General features: G+C 41.0%; 1 long non-coding RNA gene across 1 annotated transcript; it reads left to right on the forward strand.

Annotated features, from left to right (window-relative positions):
* The first annotated feature begins 628 nt into the window (after nt 1-628).
* On the forward strand, nt 629-18405 carry LOC102496653 (uncharacterized). Its single transcript, XR_334103.2, has 3 exons — nt 629-708; nt 15673-15724; nt 17409-18405. It is a non-coding gene; the product is annotated as an uncharacterized LOC102496653 (long non-coding RNA).
* The last annotated feature ends 25 nt before the right edge of the window (nt 18406-18430 follow it).

An 18430-nucleotide genomic window follows, 5' to 3' on the forward strand; every position in this document is an offset into this window, starting at 1 on the left:
CCGGGTCTCGAACCGTGGTCAACTACATGGAAGTCCAGCAACCTAGCCATTAAGCCAACTGCTGGTCCCCTGACTGTGGTTTTGAGTCCTGGACCTGGTGGTTGTTTCCTCACTTCCCTCTCTGTCTTGTTCTGGTGAGCACATGTGTCCTATAGCAAATTTAAAAACTAATAATTAATAAAGTTAATAATTATCTTTTTTTTTGAGAAATTTTTGCTGTAGGGTGCATGCATTCACTAGAGACACAATGCGAAAAATCACCCCCCCACAGGGGATGGCCATGCCGCAATCCCTTCTCCTCCATTCTCTTCTCAGGATTTTGGGCATGCACGCACATGCACCTGGTATGAGTTTATTTTTTTTTTAGATATTTTCACCACAGGGTATGTGTGCTCACAGAAGAGAGGAAAACAGACAGAGAGAAAGTGAGAATTCCAGGAGGAATGAATAGCCATGCAGCAATCTTCTCTCTCCATTTACCTCCTGGAATTTTGTGTACACACACATGTGCCCAGCATGATTTTCAAGCCACTGGTCTGAACTTGAGCCATAGGACTGTGGTGTGGTCATCCCTCCCAGGGATAATTTCTCACTTTCTGTCTCTATCTCTCTAGGCAGCATATGCACCCTATAGCAAAAAACCTCTCTAAAAGAAAATATCCATCTACTAAGGACCAAGGGTCTAGGAGAATGCCTTCTAGAAGGAAGGTAAGAGGTCTACTAAAAGCACTGTTGTGGCTTATCTGGGTGGGCAGGGCAAAAATTAGTGCTTTATTAAAGACATTCCATTCACTTTAAAGTTGTGTTGGAGGTATCACTAATTTGCCTGTGATCTGTGCTATCCTGGGCCAGGAAGTCAATTTTTTTAAAGAGTTATTTGTTTAATTTTATTTATTTGTATTTGCTATAGGCATGTGCATTTACCAGAGAGAGAGAGACAGAGAGAGGGAAAGTGAGAAAGCAAGCTGCCAGGCTTCAAACTAGGAATGCAGTCGACCACGTGGGCGTCCAGTACCTTAACCACTATGCCACTTGCTGGTACTCCAAAGTCAGCTTTTGAAAGGGTTGCTTCTAAACCCATTCCTTAAATGTGGAAGAACGGTCGCTTTTGCTTTCTACACATATCACTGATTTAAACTCAGTGAAGATAAAACCAGCTTGGGATTCTTACTGGTTATCTGTTGTGATTGTGAAAATATGCAATACCCGATCAGAGCATTTTTTTAAGCCACAGAAATGACAGGACTCCTGAAAAGACTTGACTCTTCTTTGCACCAGCCAATACCATTGGGACCACTACATTCACTCCAAAAGAATGATGGAAAGAGTTCCTAGGAAAGAGTTCCAAAATTCTAGCCCAGTGCAGTTGTGGCCCTTCCAATCCATGAGGGTCCTAATGTCTACTAATGCTTTATATGTAAATACCAATAGTGAAAGAGAGGGATATATTTTGAAGGATTTGTGGAAGACATTGGATAAGGGTGGGCAGACCAAATTCCGGAGATGCCTCCCCATTGAATACTGAAGGAATTCTTACTGAGTAAAATTCAAAAACTAAGGACCACCTTCTCCTTGTTTTTATTATTCATTTCCCTTCTCCCCTATGCCAACCATGAGAGCTAGGCATAAAGATAGGCTTTGTTCTATTAGGTGGTTGGAAAAGTCATGATGCATCTTCCTGTTTATGCAAAAATGCATCGTGACTTCTTCCCCCCACACACACAGGTTTTTTTTTTTCCCCCCACAGGTCATCGTGACTTTTCAGACAGTATCTTCCCAGCAGCAGTAGGGGAGGAGAGTAACAGTGATGTAAAAGCTGGTAGAACTGATCTGCATACACACCACGTCTAAGCATAATGATTAAAAAATAAAAATACATGGTAGGGGGCCAGCAGCTGGCATGGAAGTTAAGGCGCTGGATCCCACGTGGCCAGCTTTGTGGGTGGAGTCTTGAACCCAGTAGCTTATGAATTAGACTGGGCATGTGTGCACGCAGGCTCAAAAGGAGAACTCGTTCATGCTTCTTTCTCTCTTTCTCACTCTCTTGTGAGTACATGCTCCTTATAGTCAAAAAAAAAAAAAAAAAGAAAAAGAAACAAAAAAAAGTAACATTGCCAGAGAACATATGTGCTTATTAGAGACAGACAGACAGATGGAAGGAAAGGGAGAAAACACCCCTCAATGGGGAGTAGGCACACTGCAATCCCTTTTCCTACCTTTCTCCATTCTGTCAGGATTTGTGGCGCACACACACGTTCCTGTCACATTTTTAAGTCAAGAGGGCCTGGATTTGACCTGTATTCAACCATGTGGGACCTAGTTCCCTTAACCACTAGGCCACAAGACCAGCCCTGCATACAGTCTTATAAATCATGGAGGTTTGGTTTGTTTATTTCTTTTTCTTTTTCTTTTTTTTTTGGAGAGGTTTTTGGTATAGGGCACGTGCGCTCACCAGAAAGACAGAGAGAGACAGAGAGACAGAAAACGAGAAATCACCCCCCAGGGGGGATAGTCACACCGCAATCCTTTCTCCTCCATTCTCCTCTCGGGATCCTGGGCACGCATGCACACGCGCCTGGTGTGAGTTTAAGCCGCCGGGTCTGGGACTCGAACCGTGGTCGACTATATGGGAGTCCAGCGACATAGCCATTATGCTAACTGCTGGTCCCTGTTTTGTTTATTTTTGTTTGTTTAATAATTCTTTTCAAATTATTCTTTTTTTAAAAAAAAAAGATAATTGAGTCTGATTTCTCCCACATACTGATCCAAATAGCCACAACTGTTTACCTGATGGTCTAATATTTTCTTACTGGGGGGCCGGCAGGTGGCATGGTGGGTAAGGGCGCTGGACTCCCACATGGCCAACCATGGCTCGAGTCCCGGATCTGGCGGTTTGCTTTCTCACTTTCTTGCTCTCACTCTCACTCTGTCCCTCTCTGGTCAAGTTTAAATAAATAAATAACGTTAAAATAAAATAATTCTTAAAAAAAATATGTATTCCCTTACCTGAAAAAGCCAAATCTAGAGAGAAAAATCCCTTCTCTTTGCTAACACTCCTCATGAAAGTTACATATTTTGATTTTTTCTTTCTTTCTGAAGTACAACTGATTTCAAAGAAAAATTTTCAAATAAAGACACATAAAAGAGGTTCTAACAGTCTCTTGGTAGGCACAGAGTTGCTGAATTAAAAGATAACTGAGTTTGGAGCCAGCAGGTGGCATGGTGTTTAAAGGTGTTGGACTCCCACATGGCTGACCATGGTTCAAGTCCTGGACCTGGCAGCTTTCTCTTTCTCTCTCTGTGTCTCACTCTGTCAAATTAAAAATAACAATAATGTTCAATAAAATAAAGGAAATAATTCTTTAAAAATAAAAAAGATAGGGGACTAGCAGGTGGCGTGGTGGTTAAGGTGCTGGACATTGCCACATGGGCGACCATGGTTTGAGTCCTGGACCTGGTGGCTTGCCTTCTTATTTTCCTTTTCTCTCTCTGTGTGTCTCTCCCTGGCCAAATTAAAAAAAAAAAAAAAATGAGTGAATAAATAAATAATTTTTTAAAAAAAGATAATTGAGTTTGACTTCTTCCACATAATGGCAACCTAGCCATCAGGATTATTTTTTTTAAGACTTACTTATTTAATTCTTTTGTTATTATTGTTTTTTAATTTGACCAGAGGGAGACAGAGAAAAAGAGAAAGGAAAAGGGAGAAAGCAAGCCGCCAAGTCTGGGACTCGAACAATTGTCAGCCATGTGAGAATACAACACCTTTTACCACACAACACCTGCCGGCTCCCATTAGGATTCTTATTTAATCAGGGTTCATCAATTCTCACTAAAACATATTCATAGATTTGGGAGGTGTCGGCCATTGCTAATAAAATAGATCCTGTGCAAGGGAAGTCTCCAGAGGAAAGTGGAAGTTCTCAGTTCAAAAATAATCCTAGACCTGATCACATGCTAAAGAGACCAGCTGATATCTAAATGACTTCCTAATTTCTATATGTGTTTCTCAAGGTCTTTCCAATACACAACTTCACATTCATTGGGTGGATGGTGTGACATTCAAGAAGAGCATATTTGAGACCTAATTCCATTAACCTCTTACTGGTTAGCCACTTTTTTTTTCTCTTACTATATTATATAAACAGGCAACTGAGGGCATTTAGCCACCAAATGTAGCTGCTGTAAGGGCTTCCAGGTAGCATGGTGGTTAAGGGCGCTGGACTCCCACATAGTTGACCACTATATGACCAGTTCAAGTCCTGGACCTGGAGGCTTGCTTACTCACTTTCCTCCTTTCTCTCTCTATCTCTCTGTCTCTCTCTTGGTCACTCTCTAGCCAAATTAAAACAATTTAAAAGTTAAATAATTCTTTAAAAAATATCTGCTGTATGTTGTCCATTATTTGTTTTCATAGCCTTCTTGCTCAAAGTTTGGAAGTTTGCATTTTTAGTTCCAAAAATGATATGTGTACTAGTGTGTTTCTTTCATGAGTATGAGAGTCCATGAAGGGGTAGAGTACTGGAGGGCATTCCAGGCCACTGGCTCTGCCTTCCCCAAGATCCATTCATCCTGCTCCAGAAAAACACCATGATGATTCCTTCTTGGGCACCCAAGTATTGGGCAATGAATGGACTAGAGTTCACAGAACACACCTCTGGAATCCAGGCTGCCCTCCAATTTCCCAAGATGCAACTGCAGCAGGGTTTGTATTTCCCCAGCTCCTGCTGACCCTGGTAGGATCTTCTCCAGGGGAAAAGGAAAAAGGAAACCATGCTGAGGACATCAAACAGATACCCAGTGCGTGACTCTTGTTAGCTCAGTTAATCTCACAGTCCAAGCAATCACCTGGAGGGATTTGTGTTATTATGCTCTTTTGATTAGTGAGGAAACTGAGGCCCAGAAAGGGGAAGTGCCCACGGTTATCTAGTAAGAGGTAAGAAGGAACCCTCTGCCTCTGAGTCAGGTGGCTTTTCTGTTATACCACTAAGGATGGGCAGGAGAGTTTTCAAGAGAAGAGGGGGGATGGGCACTGAGAAGAGATGCTGAGAGGGGAGGAGGGAGTCACTCCAGGCAGGAAAGGGTCATCAGAAGGAAGGACTGACACAAGAATTATTCAGGAAAGTCTCCAAAGACCTTTGAACCATACTGATCTGGAATTTAAGATTAAGTAACAATTCAAAATCTGAAAGGAGAGAGAAATGGAGAAGGGATTGCAGTGTGACCATGTCCCACGGGGGCGGGGGTGCTTTCTCCCTTTCTAGTTGTGATACTAACACATTTAAAAAAAAAAGAAATAATAATCAAACTGAGAAGTCCTATTACATAATTGAAAGCCATGTTTTCCAATTGTGTGTTGCAACCTGACAGTACACACATGTGCCAGAAATGGGTTAAACCATTTTGGTTTTTGTTTTGTTTTTTATTTTTGCTATAAGGCGTGTGCACTCACCAGTGACACAGATATCCAGAAGGAAAGTGAGAAATCATCCTCCAGAAGGGATGGTCACCCTATAGTCCCTTCCCCATTCTCCTTTTGGGATTTTGGGCATGCATGCACATGTGTCCCATGACTTTCAAGCCACCAGGTCCAGGACTTGTACTGCACAGTCAGCCATGTGGGATCCAGCTCCCTTAACCTGCACACCAACTGATGGTTCCACGATTAAGGCTTTTGAAATTTATTTATTAGCATGGTTCATCACCAAAAATGTTTAAAAGTGACTAAGGGCAGAAATACTCATGGGACCAGCAGTTGGCATAATGGCTATGTTGTTGGACTCCCATGTAATCAACTGCAGTTCGAGTCTTAAACCCAGTGGTTGAAACTCATACCGGGTGTGTGTGCATGCATTTGAACCCAGTGGTTTAAACTCATACCGGGTGTGTGTGCATGCATGCCCAAGATCCTGAGAGGAGAATGGAAGAGAAGGGATTGTAGCATGGCCATCCCCCCTTGGGGGTGATTTCTTGCTTTCTGTCTCTCTGTCTCTGTCTGTCTTTCTGGTAAACATATATGCCTTATTATAGCAAAAACCTCTCCAAAAAAAAAGAAAAAGAAAAAAAGAAATACTCGTGTTTACACACAAGCAGTCCTGTTTCCAAACATATTGTTAGTACCCAGATTTTCTTCCAGGATCTTCTCACATCATCAGCAATCACAGAACTGCGTGTGTTTGTGTGTATTCAGAAGTCCTCCCTTACCAGTAGTTTCGCTTTTAGTGGCTTGCTACTTGCAGTCAGAGTCAAAAATACCTGAGTACAATTCATTAGGTATTTTTGTGTTTGTTTGTTTTTTAGGTTTTTGCCATAGGGCACATGCATTCATGTAATATTCAAGCTGTTGGGTCCTGAACTCGAACCATGGTCGGATGTGTGGGAGTCTAGAGCCCCAACTATCAAGTCAACTGCTGGCACATCTATTAACATACAAATATATATATTTTTCTATAGGGCATGTGTGCTCACCAGATAGAGACAGACAGACAGACAGAAAGTGAGAAATCACCCTCTCAAAGATGGCCATGCCACAATCCCTTCTCCTCTATTTTCCTCTCAAGATCTTGGACACACACGCACACGCGCTCAACATGAGTTTTAAGTCCTCAGGTCCAGAACTTGAATCACGGTTCACTAAGTGGGAGTCCAGCAACGTAACGATGATGCCACTAGCTGGTCCCTCCATTAACATATTTGACAGAGAGAGACATAGCACACTCACATAAATGTTTATTACAATATATTGTAATTGTTCTGTGTTATTATTAATTCTATGTTCCATGTAATATTAACTGTTAATTTTTTACTGTGCTAATGTATCAGTTAAGGTACAGGTATGTATGCTAGGAAAAAAACAGTATATACAGGATTTGATACTACCTATAGTTTTAGGTCCTAGAATGTTCCCCCGCCCCCTGCCCCGGAAAAGGTGGGACTAGAATTTTATTTATTTATTTTTTTTAATTGTAGAATTGGCAAAATTGTAAGTCGGGACAATTGTTTTGCTGCCTCGGCTGAATTTAAGATTTGCAGTCTCAGGGGCCAGGCAGTGGTGCATCAGTAAAAGCAATTCCACATGGAATAAACCTGGTTTGAGTCCAAAAACCTCCCTGAGTACACTAGTGCACATATGTCCATGATCTGGGCTGGCTGAGGCTAGGGGTAGATCGCAGCATCAAGACCCAGCTGGGGGTGCTCTCTCTCACAAAGAAAGACACTGAAAATAAAAACGTGTAGTCTCCCTCATAGCGTCTTTTCCAACAAGCTACTGAGCCTTTCCCTTATTTCCTAAATTGCAATTTGGGGCATGGATTGGAAGCTTCCAGACAGCAGACAGCTGAAGGTGGCTACATTTTTCTACTGGCAGACACAAATCCAGAGCCCTGAGGCAGCTGTTAGTTCTGCATACAGGAATATAAATTCTTAAAGTATCAACTCACCTCAAAAGTACCAAGAGAAAACCTACCAAGCTTGTAGGCAAAATTCATATATGCATTTTTCTATCAGTAGATCCACAGGGGATGTGAGAACGGAGTAAAAAATGGCATCAGAAGGGTGCCTACATACGCCATTGCCGCTAATGGCAGTTAGAGGGTTCTCTAGCGTGTCAGGATTGGAACAGTCACTCCAAGTGTGACTCTGGAAAAGTCCTGGGCCTCAGATTCCTTGTCAGTAACATAAGGACAATAGCAGTACTTACCTAATAGAAATTATGTGAGGATTAAACGGAATAATACAAACATAGAAAGCACTTAGAGAGTGTTTGACACAAAAATATTACGCTGGATGTGGTCATGCACTGCTCAAGAGAAGCAAGATCCTACATGGTGACCACAGTTCAAATCCCAGCCCATTCGGCCTGAAATACACTGGGTGTGAGCAAACCCTGTGGAGGGTGCTTGCACATGTGTGTGTGTGTGTGTGTGTGTGTATGTCTTTCCCATGTGCATGTGTATGAAGTCTATCATGAATAAAGAAAAAAATTTAAAAGAAAATAATAGTATGCAGGGGCCAGCTAGTGTTGTGATAGTTAAGGCAGCTGGATTCCACATGGGGTATGCAGGCGCCAGCTAGTGTTGTGATAGTTGAGGCAGCTGGATTCCACATGACCAACTTCATGGTTCTCGTCACAGATCCAGCTCCAGCAGCTTGAAAAATGCTCTGGGCACGTGTGTGTGTGTGTGTGTGTGTGTGTGTGTGTATGCCTAAAATCCAGAGAATAGAGAGGAGGAAAAGGGATTGTGCCCTGGAGGAAAAACTAAATAATAATAATAATAATAGAGGACCAGCAGGTGGCATGGTGGTTAAGGTGTTGACACTCCCACATGGCAGACAATGGTTCAAGTCCCAGACCTGGTGGCTAGCTTTCTAACTTTCCTCTCTCTCTCTGTGTCTATTTCTGGTTGAATTAAAATAAATGAATGAATAAATAAAATTAAACAATTATTTTTTAAAATAATGATAATAATAATGGTATGGATAAATTTAGGGAATGAATAGGATGGGAATTCCAAATAAGGTTGGTGCATGCATGTACACACACACACACACACACAAAGGACTCCAACTGGCTTTTTAAAAATTGTGATAAAATTGGGACCAGCAGGATGGCATAATGGTTACATCGCTGGACTCTCACATGGCTGACCACAGTTTGAGTCCTAGATCTGGAAGCTTGAAACTTATGCTGAGCGCTTTTGCATGTGTGCCCAAAATCCTGAGGAGAATGGAGAAGGGACTGTGGTGTGGCCATTTTTCACTTTTTTCTCTCTACCTCTCTAGCAAGTGCACAAGCCCTATAGCAAACATCTCTTTCTTCGAAATAAAAATTTTGATAAAATATACGAAACATAAAATGTAGTGTCTTAACCATTTTTTTAAAAAAGTTGAATTTATGTATATCTATGAAAGAGGCAGGATCTTTATAGCACAATCCACCCCCGGTTTCTGCTTACCTGGTTCATGGGCATCAAGAACCCCCAGGACACAAACCCAGGATCTTTCCCATGTGGGTATAGTTGTATTACCATTGAACTACCACTTGACCTTACCATATCGTGACCTTCCCCCCCCCTTTTTTTTTTAATTTGCTATAGGGTGCAAGTGCTTGCCAGAGAAAGAGATAGACATTGAAAGCAAGTACCCCCCAGAGAGAATGGCTGTGCTGTCATCTCTTCTCCATTCTTCTTCTCTTGGGATTTTGGACACACATGTACATGGGCCCTGCTTTTCAAACTGCCTGGTCACAGAGAGAAGGGCTGTGCTGTCATCTCTTCTCCTCCATTCTTCTTCTCTTGGGATTTTGGACACACATGTACATGGGCCCTGCTTTTCAAACTGCCTGGTCAGGGACTTGAACAGTACCATCACCCATGCGGGGTCTAGCCACTTAAACCACCAGAGCACTCACAGGCTGACCATTTTTAAGTTTACAGTCCCATGTGAATGTACTCCAGGCACTGAGTTCATTCACACTGTTACATAATCGTCACCACCATCTGTCCCAGAACTATTTTATCATGCACAACTGAAACTCCATACCTATTAAACAGTAACTGCCCACTACCCCCTCCTTCCAGTCTCTGCCTACCACCATTTTACTATCTGTCTCCAAAAACATGACTCCTTTAGGTACCTCACAGAGGTGGAATCAAGTTTCTGTCTTTTAGTGATTGGCTCATTTCTCTTAGCATAAAGTCCTAAGGGTCACCCCTGTCATACCATGTATCCCAAGTTCTTTCCTCTTTAAGGCCTACTGACATTTTAACATATCAATTCCCGCCCTCCCCCATACTCTGACAAATTTTAGACGTAAACAGGATGACACAACATCCCTACAGCAAAGACAAATAATTTCTCTTGAAATACTCAGAATTACCTGAAGATAGCGTCTCCGTAGGCATGCTAATTAGAAACCCAGTTTTCTTAGGAAAGGTATTATTCCTTGAGGCAGGCTGTTTACATTAATCAACATTTCTCTAATACTTGTCAGTGTTTTGTAACACTTTTTCAAGTGCCAATTGTAGCTTGCCAGTTCTTTCAAGTGTGGAGGCTGCACATGGGGAAAACCAGAATGGTAACTGTTCCCTTGGGGCTTTTCTTGTCATGGTGAAGCATAAATTCTTTATATCGTTTTTTTTCATTTTACATAGTATTGCTTATGTGGTGGTGCCTAGAAATACTGGATGGATTGATTAATTGCTGTGTTGTAAAAAAGTCCTGGTTTCCCTATACTTTTCTGTTTGCCTCCCTTTAAGACACTCAAGCTGTTCATTATAAATTGTGGATTTAATCCACTGACACACAAACTGGAATCTGCTAACCACTACCAGAGAAAGTTTTCTCTTCGATAAACAGAATGGTAATAGGAGAAGCAAAATATACTTAATAACCATGATTAAAAGTGTAGATGGGACATCCCCACTGTCCACTTTCAGATTATGGCTTGCTTATGACTTTTCCAAAAACTAGTTTTTGGCACATCACAAATACATGCCTGAGTGATTTCTAGATGAGCATAACATCAATGTTTGAGATTTGGTGCTATTTTCATTTATCTTCAGGATTAATATGTAAAGCTTAGTACATAGAGCAAAACTCTGTATCAGCACTGTATTTCAAAATATTAAGACAATTTACAAATAAAACTAATGATTTGTAAGTTGCACTGCTAGGTTCAAGAGATGAAAAGGTTAGTAGAAAAACTATTCACAATAAAGAAATAAAAATATATTTGTTACTGTCCTTTCTTAATACATAAGTTGTTTTCTTCTTTATTTTATAGTAGATTTTTCTGGTATTCTGAGCTTTATGGCCCACAAAATGATGCATTAGAGGATTATTAATGTAATGCCTTAATGTATTTAAAGATTTCCATTTTATATTAATTGAAAACTAATGAACATTAGGTATTATAGATGAAAAACAAACAACAGGGCATAAGTAACAAAATAAATGTACTAAAAGGTCCAGAGGAAAAACACTGGGAAGTATTTTGGTTATTAGTATGACAACAGCTTTTACACATTGGAGGGGGAAAAAAATCATAATTTTTTCATACTTTTTTTCAATAGAAACATTAAGTCAATCTTTTATTTTAATTTACTTATTGTTTTGGAGAGGTTTTTGCTATAGGGTGTATGCACTTGCCAGAAAGACAGAGAGATAGAAAGTAAGAAATCACCCCCCCAGGGGAGATGGCCACGCTGCAATCCCCTCTCCTCCATTCTCCTCTTGGGATCTTGGGCACGCATGCACACGTGCCTGGCGTATTTAAGCCACCGGCTCTGGGACTCGAACCATTGTTGACTACATGGGAGTCCAGTGACATAGCCATTACGCTAACTGCTGGTCCCAAGTCAATCTTTTAACTGTGAATTCTATTTAACATATTAAAAAAAGATATGGGCAATGAACCTAGAATGGTCTCCCCAGACTTTATACCATGAAAAATTCAAATACAAAAGTTAAAAAAATAGCTAAATGTTAGAGTTGGTAGGTGGTGTGGTGGTTAAAGAAGCTGGATTCCCACATGGCGGACCTCGATTCAAGTCCCGAAACTAGCGGCTTGTTTTCTAGCTTTCCCTCTCTCTATCTCTGTTTCTATCTGATCAAATTGAAAAATAATGGGACCAGCAGTTAGCATAATGGCTATGTTGCTGGACTCCTATGTTGTCTACTGCGGTTCGAGTCCCGGACCCGGTGGCTTAAACTCACACCAGGAGCATGTGCGTGCGTGCCCAGGACCCCAAGAAGAGAATGGAGGAGTGGGGATTGCAGCGTGGCCATCCCCCGGGGGCTGATTTCTCACTTCCTGTCTCTCTGTCTCTCTCTGTCTTTCTGGCCAGCTCACGTGCCCTATAGCAAAAACCTCTCAAAAAAAATAATAGTAGTAACAAATGGAATTAAGTAAATAAGTAAATAATTCTTTTTAAAAAATAGCAAAATATTAGATTTTGGGAAAGCCATGATGTATTTTTCTGTGCAAAAATGTGTCATGACTTTCCCGATGACCCAATAATTGTAGCCTCTATCCCTAAATTCTGTAATTGCTAAATATTACCAAATTTGTTTTCTCTTTCTCTCTCTCCACATACTTTATTTGCAGTTGTAGATGTTATTTGAAGCTGCATGCTTTACCATCGATCTTCTCAGAATTTATTCTCTGACATAAAAACAATATTCTTGTATTCATGAAAAGAATAATTCTATACTGCCTAATATACAGTCCAAAGTATGTTAATATTGCCCAAGAATATCTTCCATAGCTGTTATCTTTTTTCTTTTTAATCCAAAGCCAGTAAAGGTTCATAAATTACATTTTCATTGTATGTCTTTGTTTCTAGGGGGCTAGGCCTTCCCCACTTTTTTCTATTTTCTCTCTCATGACACAAACTTTTTAAAAAACTGAAACCAGAGCCAGCATGTGGTGTGGTGATTAAGGCAGCTTTATCCAACAAGGTCGACAGCCCTGTCTGAGTCCCAGACCCACTGGCCTGAGAATTACATCAAGTACACATGTGTGTGCACAAAATCCCAAAAGGAGGGAAAAATGGAGAAGAGACTGCAGCATGACCATTCCCCCAGGGGGTGCTTTCTTACTTTTTCCTCTCCCTGTCGCTCTCTTGTGAGCATGCTCTGTCAAAATTAAAACAAAACAAAACAAAAAAAGAACTGAGGCCAGTTGTCTTGTAGAATCCAACATTTGTTATTTATGCCATTTAACTTGTTCATCTACGTCTAGACTGTCCATAGAAACATGAAGGTTTCTAGCAGACTTGCCTCCGAGCCCCCTCCCCATCCCTAGAACCCACTTGCCTTCAACTATGAATACCCAGGATCATGATCAGTTAAACTCAAACTTTAACCCTTCAAAGACATTGCTAGCTTCAAGAAGAAAAGTTATTCAAATAATATTGCCAAGGTAAAAATGTTTATAGTAAAAGGAAAGACATCTCTGAATAATGTTGATTTCCTGGCAAGTCCTTGGCCTACAGGAAAGATGGGTCATCGCAGAGTATCAAGGGGCCAAGGTCCACTCTCCTTATGTGACTATGAAGCAAGGAGCATTGCAGGCGCTTCCTTTAACTACTTTTTCTTCTGCCTACCAGATGCTAATTTGAAGGAATAAAAAAAAAAGTGCATTATTCCAACTTTTATCAGACTGTACAGTGGGTATAAGGGAAGAAGGGCCTAATTTCACTGGGACTCATTCGTTACTATGGTTTGAATTCCAGGCAGTTTTTGAACATGCCCCCAAATACTGTCCTTGCTTTCCCAGGACAACTCACTGATGGCTCTGGAAAGCTCTGGCAAAAAGGCCTTAGGCTTGAATTATGTCAAATAAATAAATAAATAAATAAGGATGAATCTATTCTATTAGTGTGAAAATCTCAAATTAATCAGACAACATTAACACACAGAAGTGAACCATACATGTATATCAGATGTAAACAGGTTTAGAAGAGGCGCTGATACGCAGAAGAACATACTACAATGGCATTTATAGCTGCACTTCTATGATTGCTTATAAACTCTCTAGAAACAGACTTAAATAAACACAAGTCCAGCCCTGGCTGAGATGGTGTTCCACAGGCCACAGACATAGTCAAGGGTTTTTAAAAACATGATCGGTCAGCTAAGAAGTTTATCCGCCTGGTGCCTCAAATTCTCAAACAGTTTATTTGAATATGAGTGAATGGCTAATCTCCTACAAGTTTGGGGGCTTTACCAAGGTAAACAAATGGGTGGGCTGTGAAAGTAAACACCACATTTCCTCCCAGGCTCATCCCAGTTTGCAAAATTCCTCTCTCACTCCTTTCACTAACCCCAGCTTTCCCATTTCCAAGCTTAGGTCTCTTGTACCGGTAAAAGTACTGAAATTGCAAAGGAGACATTTTTAATTATAAGTACTACAGTAATGAATTCAAGTACACTCGTTTATCATAAAGGGCTTTCCCATCTGTCTCTAAAGTATACTTAAAAATGCTGTGTATTTGATAACATTAGCACCAAGCATTTTCCACATGTTAATATTCAGCATTTTAGATGTTCGCTTCCCCCTCCCCCCCCCACCAAAGACAGCATCATGGTGATTCCAGAAAGAACACATTTATGTCTGTGTTTGGGAGTGCCTGTGTGGTCTCTTCCTAATTTATTTGCACTCCAATCCTTGGGGGATCCCATCGTGATCCCTCTAGGCAAAGGGAGATTAGGGAACTGGGTTGTCTGCTTCTCCCCACCCTGACAGGGAAGGGAAAACAACTTCCCCAAGCTCTACAAGTTCTTATGGCCACTGTACAAATTGTTCTTGAGCATGGAGGGTTTCCAAAAGCCCTAATTAGCAACTCACAGCAAACATTTCTTTGCATTAGCTAATGATCCGGCTACACTTGTAAGCAAACAGAACCAACATATCTAATCAATGCTGAAAAACCAACCAAATGCCTATTAAACATCTGGATGTAATTTTCTAGTTAGAACAAAATGAAAACATATGCAGGTTCCTTTGATCTGCATCTTAACAAAGAAATTGTTGATAAAAAAGCATACTGGTCAGTCAATGTGTCATTTTCATAAAGTCTGCTCGTTTCTCTTCAAATGCTCCCAGTTTAATTTAGTTGGTTTCCTGCAATCTCTAATTTTACCATATTGTGTGAAACCGCAAGAGATTCTTTGGATGTGATTTTATTTGAGGTTTTACTGCTGCATGAATCTGCTACTGATTTTTTTCTTTCCTGCCTTCTTCCCTCCACCTCCACGCCCATCCTGCCCTTTTCTTTGGTGAAAGGGTGGGGGATAAAAAGGTTATAAAGCAATGCTGGGAAAATTTCTTCTGGCCTCTGTATTGTTAGGTTTAAGAAAACTCTTACAAGAAAAATGAGAGTCAAATGAGAAAAGGTATGAGCAGTAACTCTCAGGTAAAAGCAAGAAGAAATGACAAAAGTAGTCTTCTAAAAATTGCTACAATTATTATTTACTTCAAACACAGATTTAAAAGATGCATAACTTCTATGATCAACATCCATAATTTTTCCTATTGGGCCTTGTATCTATGCTATACAACACCTATTTTTTTTGTAATTACGCTATTAGTGAGTTGAAAATTTAATAATCAGTAACAAATACATGAAAATATGCCCATATATGCAACAAGCTAAAATAAAAATTTGACAACCTTTTTGTTTCTTTTGCCATGGATAAAAGGTTTTATAAAAACTGGGTATTTTTTTCCAGAGAAAATTTCCTATGGACATGGCATATTTAATATTATTTCATGTAAAAACACATCGATTTGGGAATATGTTAAAGGTAGAAAAGATTAACAGACTTTAAATAGAAAACCAAAATTATAGCTTTCCTGAGTAGGACTATTTTTTTTTAAAACAGACTGTAGACAATCTGCACATATATTATTTATTTAAAACATAAGATTAAAGCTACTTGATTATTTAAACACCTTCATTTGTAATGCAGTTTGATGAGAGTTTTATATTATAATTATTACAGCATGACAATCATGGAGAAAACATGACCTTGAAAAAGGGCAGAGATTTCTCTCATTCTCCAGGAAGATTCTCTGAATGAGAAAGACGTCTTCAGAAAACCAACCGTCTTTATGCACACAATTAAAGGGCTTCCAATTTAAAAGTCATTATGGTTTTTTTTCTCTAGATACTACATTATAAGGAACTCAGATGGTCTGGCCTGGTTTCAAACTCTACTGGTAAGAAAGCACTAGTTAAAAGAGAATTTCCAGTTTTTATTCACAGCAAACAGGGAAATACAATGAGTGGAAACATCTTTTGTGAACAATTATATTAGAGAACACTTAGACAATGTGTTAGAATCAATTTTATTTTTATTTGTTAAAGGTTATTTATTTCTTCCACAAATGAGAGCGAGAGAAAAAAAAAAAAAAAAAAAAAAAAAAAAAAAAAAAAAAAAAAAAAAAAAAACAGAGACACACATACCCTGACCGGGGTCTATGATGCCAGGACCCACCCTCAGCTAGTCCCTGATCACAGGGCACGTACCCACCCTGCATACTTGGGTCTCCAGACACAAACCAGGAACCTTTGTTTCTGGTCAGCCTCTCTGATGGTGATGTTTTATTGCATACCACACCACAGTCCAGCCCCTAGAAGTGATTTTAAAGGGTGCAGAATAGGGGAGAAAAAGAATGGTAGAAAGAATTTTGCTTCTGTCCCAAAACATACTGTTTAATTTCTGTTTAAATTTAGCAAGCAGCCTGTGCCAATATGTTAAGACACATGCACTCACTGGGTGAAACTTGGGTAAGTCAGAGAGGTCTCAGTTGCCCCAACTGTCCCAGCCAGCATAGGAACAGGCACACTTAAGACATCCAAACACTGTCTACCCAGTCCTGGAGCTGGCTATGGGTTGGAGTGACCACAGTCTGGCTATGTGGCCCTTTGTATCATCTGCAGCCAGATGACTTCAAGGAACACAGGTTGCCAAGGGATAAAGTGTAGCCATTCATGGATCACATGATTTTTAAAAATTTCTGTATGTAGAGCAAGCTTGCTCTCATCATCACCAAATTTAACAGGCGCAAGAGAGGCAGCGCTTCCTTTCCTTTTGTTCTCAGCAAAATTGGAAATATAACCTCCTTTCCAACTCCACTTAAAGAGAACACCACAAAGCTACAATCCTGAACTTGTTTAAGAATTCACTCTGGCCTTGTACAGACTGGCTAAAATCACTCTTTCATTTTTCATTTATAATTGATATTTGGGATTGATGCAATTATAGACAAATCTATATCATACATATTTTAAAACAACTCTAACAGTGAACCACATTATCTTTTAATATTTCACGAAAAAGATCTCTGTAAAGCATATCTTCTAATGAAATGTATGTCTGTTTAAGCTCCTTCTTCTAAGTCTCTTGCAAGTAAAATAATGGGAATGTGGGGGTTATTCATCCCAAAAACTTGTTAGCTAGGCTCCAACATAAAATGACTGTCTGCCAAAGATGCATCTTTCTCATGGGAAGAAGTTACCACCATTTGGACAAAACAGCATTATTCAGCCACCGCTCATGTGGAAACAGCGTCACTGAACTGTCCTTTAAACACATGTATAAATGCAGCAAAACGGAAGGTTTTCTGCTATGTGGTGTAATTTGAGAAACAGACAAAAAAAACTGGGGACCTCCCAATATTAATTCCATGGTATGTCTGGTTGATTTAAAATTTCAAAATCTCTTTTAACTCAGGTTGCATTCGTTTATAATCTTAGCCGCATCATTTACCCAACTCTTCCCATTCAAGTCTTTGCGCAGCCTAGCCCAGGGGTACCACACAACCTATGGGGGTGGGGTGAGCAGGACAGGTTTTTCAGGTCTCAATACTGGTTTATTCCATTGTCTCTCTTTGTTCTCAGGAACTGCAAACAGACTCGAGATCTTGTGGCCAAGGAGCTCCTAGAGCCCTGGGGCACTTCCTATCCGTCCCCCAACACCGTCTAGGACTTTTAAGACTGGGAGCGGGTGTTTCGATCCGCGGGCAAAGCTTCTTCAATCGGCGCCTGGGACACGCGTGTCTTATTCTGGCAGCAGCCTGGGGAACCTTCCCGCCAAACGAATGCCGACCTTTCTGCAAAGTGTTTTGAAATCTTCCAATAAAAACCCAAATCCTACCAACCACCTCGGGGGCAAAGGGGATGCGTGACACGGTCATCATCGGTGGCTGAGGTGCCTACGTCAGCCAACGCGTTGCTCATTTATGCTTTTTCCGCCAAGTGCACAGTTCAATCCTTCTTGTGCACCCGCGAAAAAGGCAGCTCAAGGAAAAACAAAGCTCGGAGAAATTTTAAAATGTGACCTCAGTTTCAAAGAGTAGCACAGAACAAGGGGAAGCACGGAAAACCGTGTTTTCCTCGAATTGCCAAAAAGCTACCCCTCCGTCACGCCTTGCCTCAGACAAAAAAAAAAATAAAAAACAAAAACTACGCAGTTAGTCACTGAGTTACTTTCACCGATATCTGAGAATTTTTCACTAAAAGGAAAAGTGAACAAGTGGCAGGATTTTCGCAAATTCGGGTCCCCAGCTTCCGCGGCGGCACGCTCGCCGGTCCCTCCCGCTCGTGCGCGCCCGCGCGTTCCCTAGCCAGCCCCACGTTACTTTGATTGACAGGCCGGCCCCGCCGCTCTCCTTCCAACCGACCTTCCCATCCTCGGTGCCAATCTCCGCGTCTCGCCGCTTCCCATTGGCTGGTTTTGGAGTCGCGCGGCTCCTCCAGGAACAGTTCCTCACCGAGCCCGGGAGGACGCGGCTGGTGGAGGAGGGGGGTGAAGAGGGGGAGACAGGGGAGACGGGGGAGATGGAAGCTAGCGGGGTGGGAGAGGAGATGGGAGGGGGAACAGCTTGTCCGGCGCTGCGCTGCCATAGGCTCCGCGGGGGGGG

This window comes from Tupaia chinensis, unplaced genomic scaffold (genome assembly GCF_000334495.1).
Source record: "Tupaia chinensis unplaced genomic scaffold, TupChi_1.0 Scaffold000147_1, whole genome shotgun sequence".
Lineage (NCBI taxonomy): Eukaryota > Metazoa > Chordata > Mammalia > Scandentia > Tupaiidae > Tupaia > Tupaia belangeri.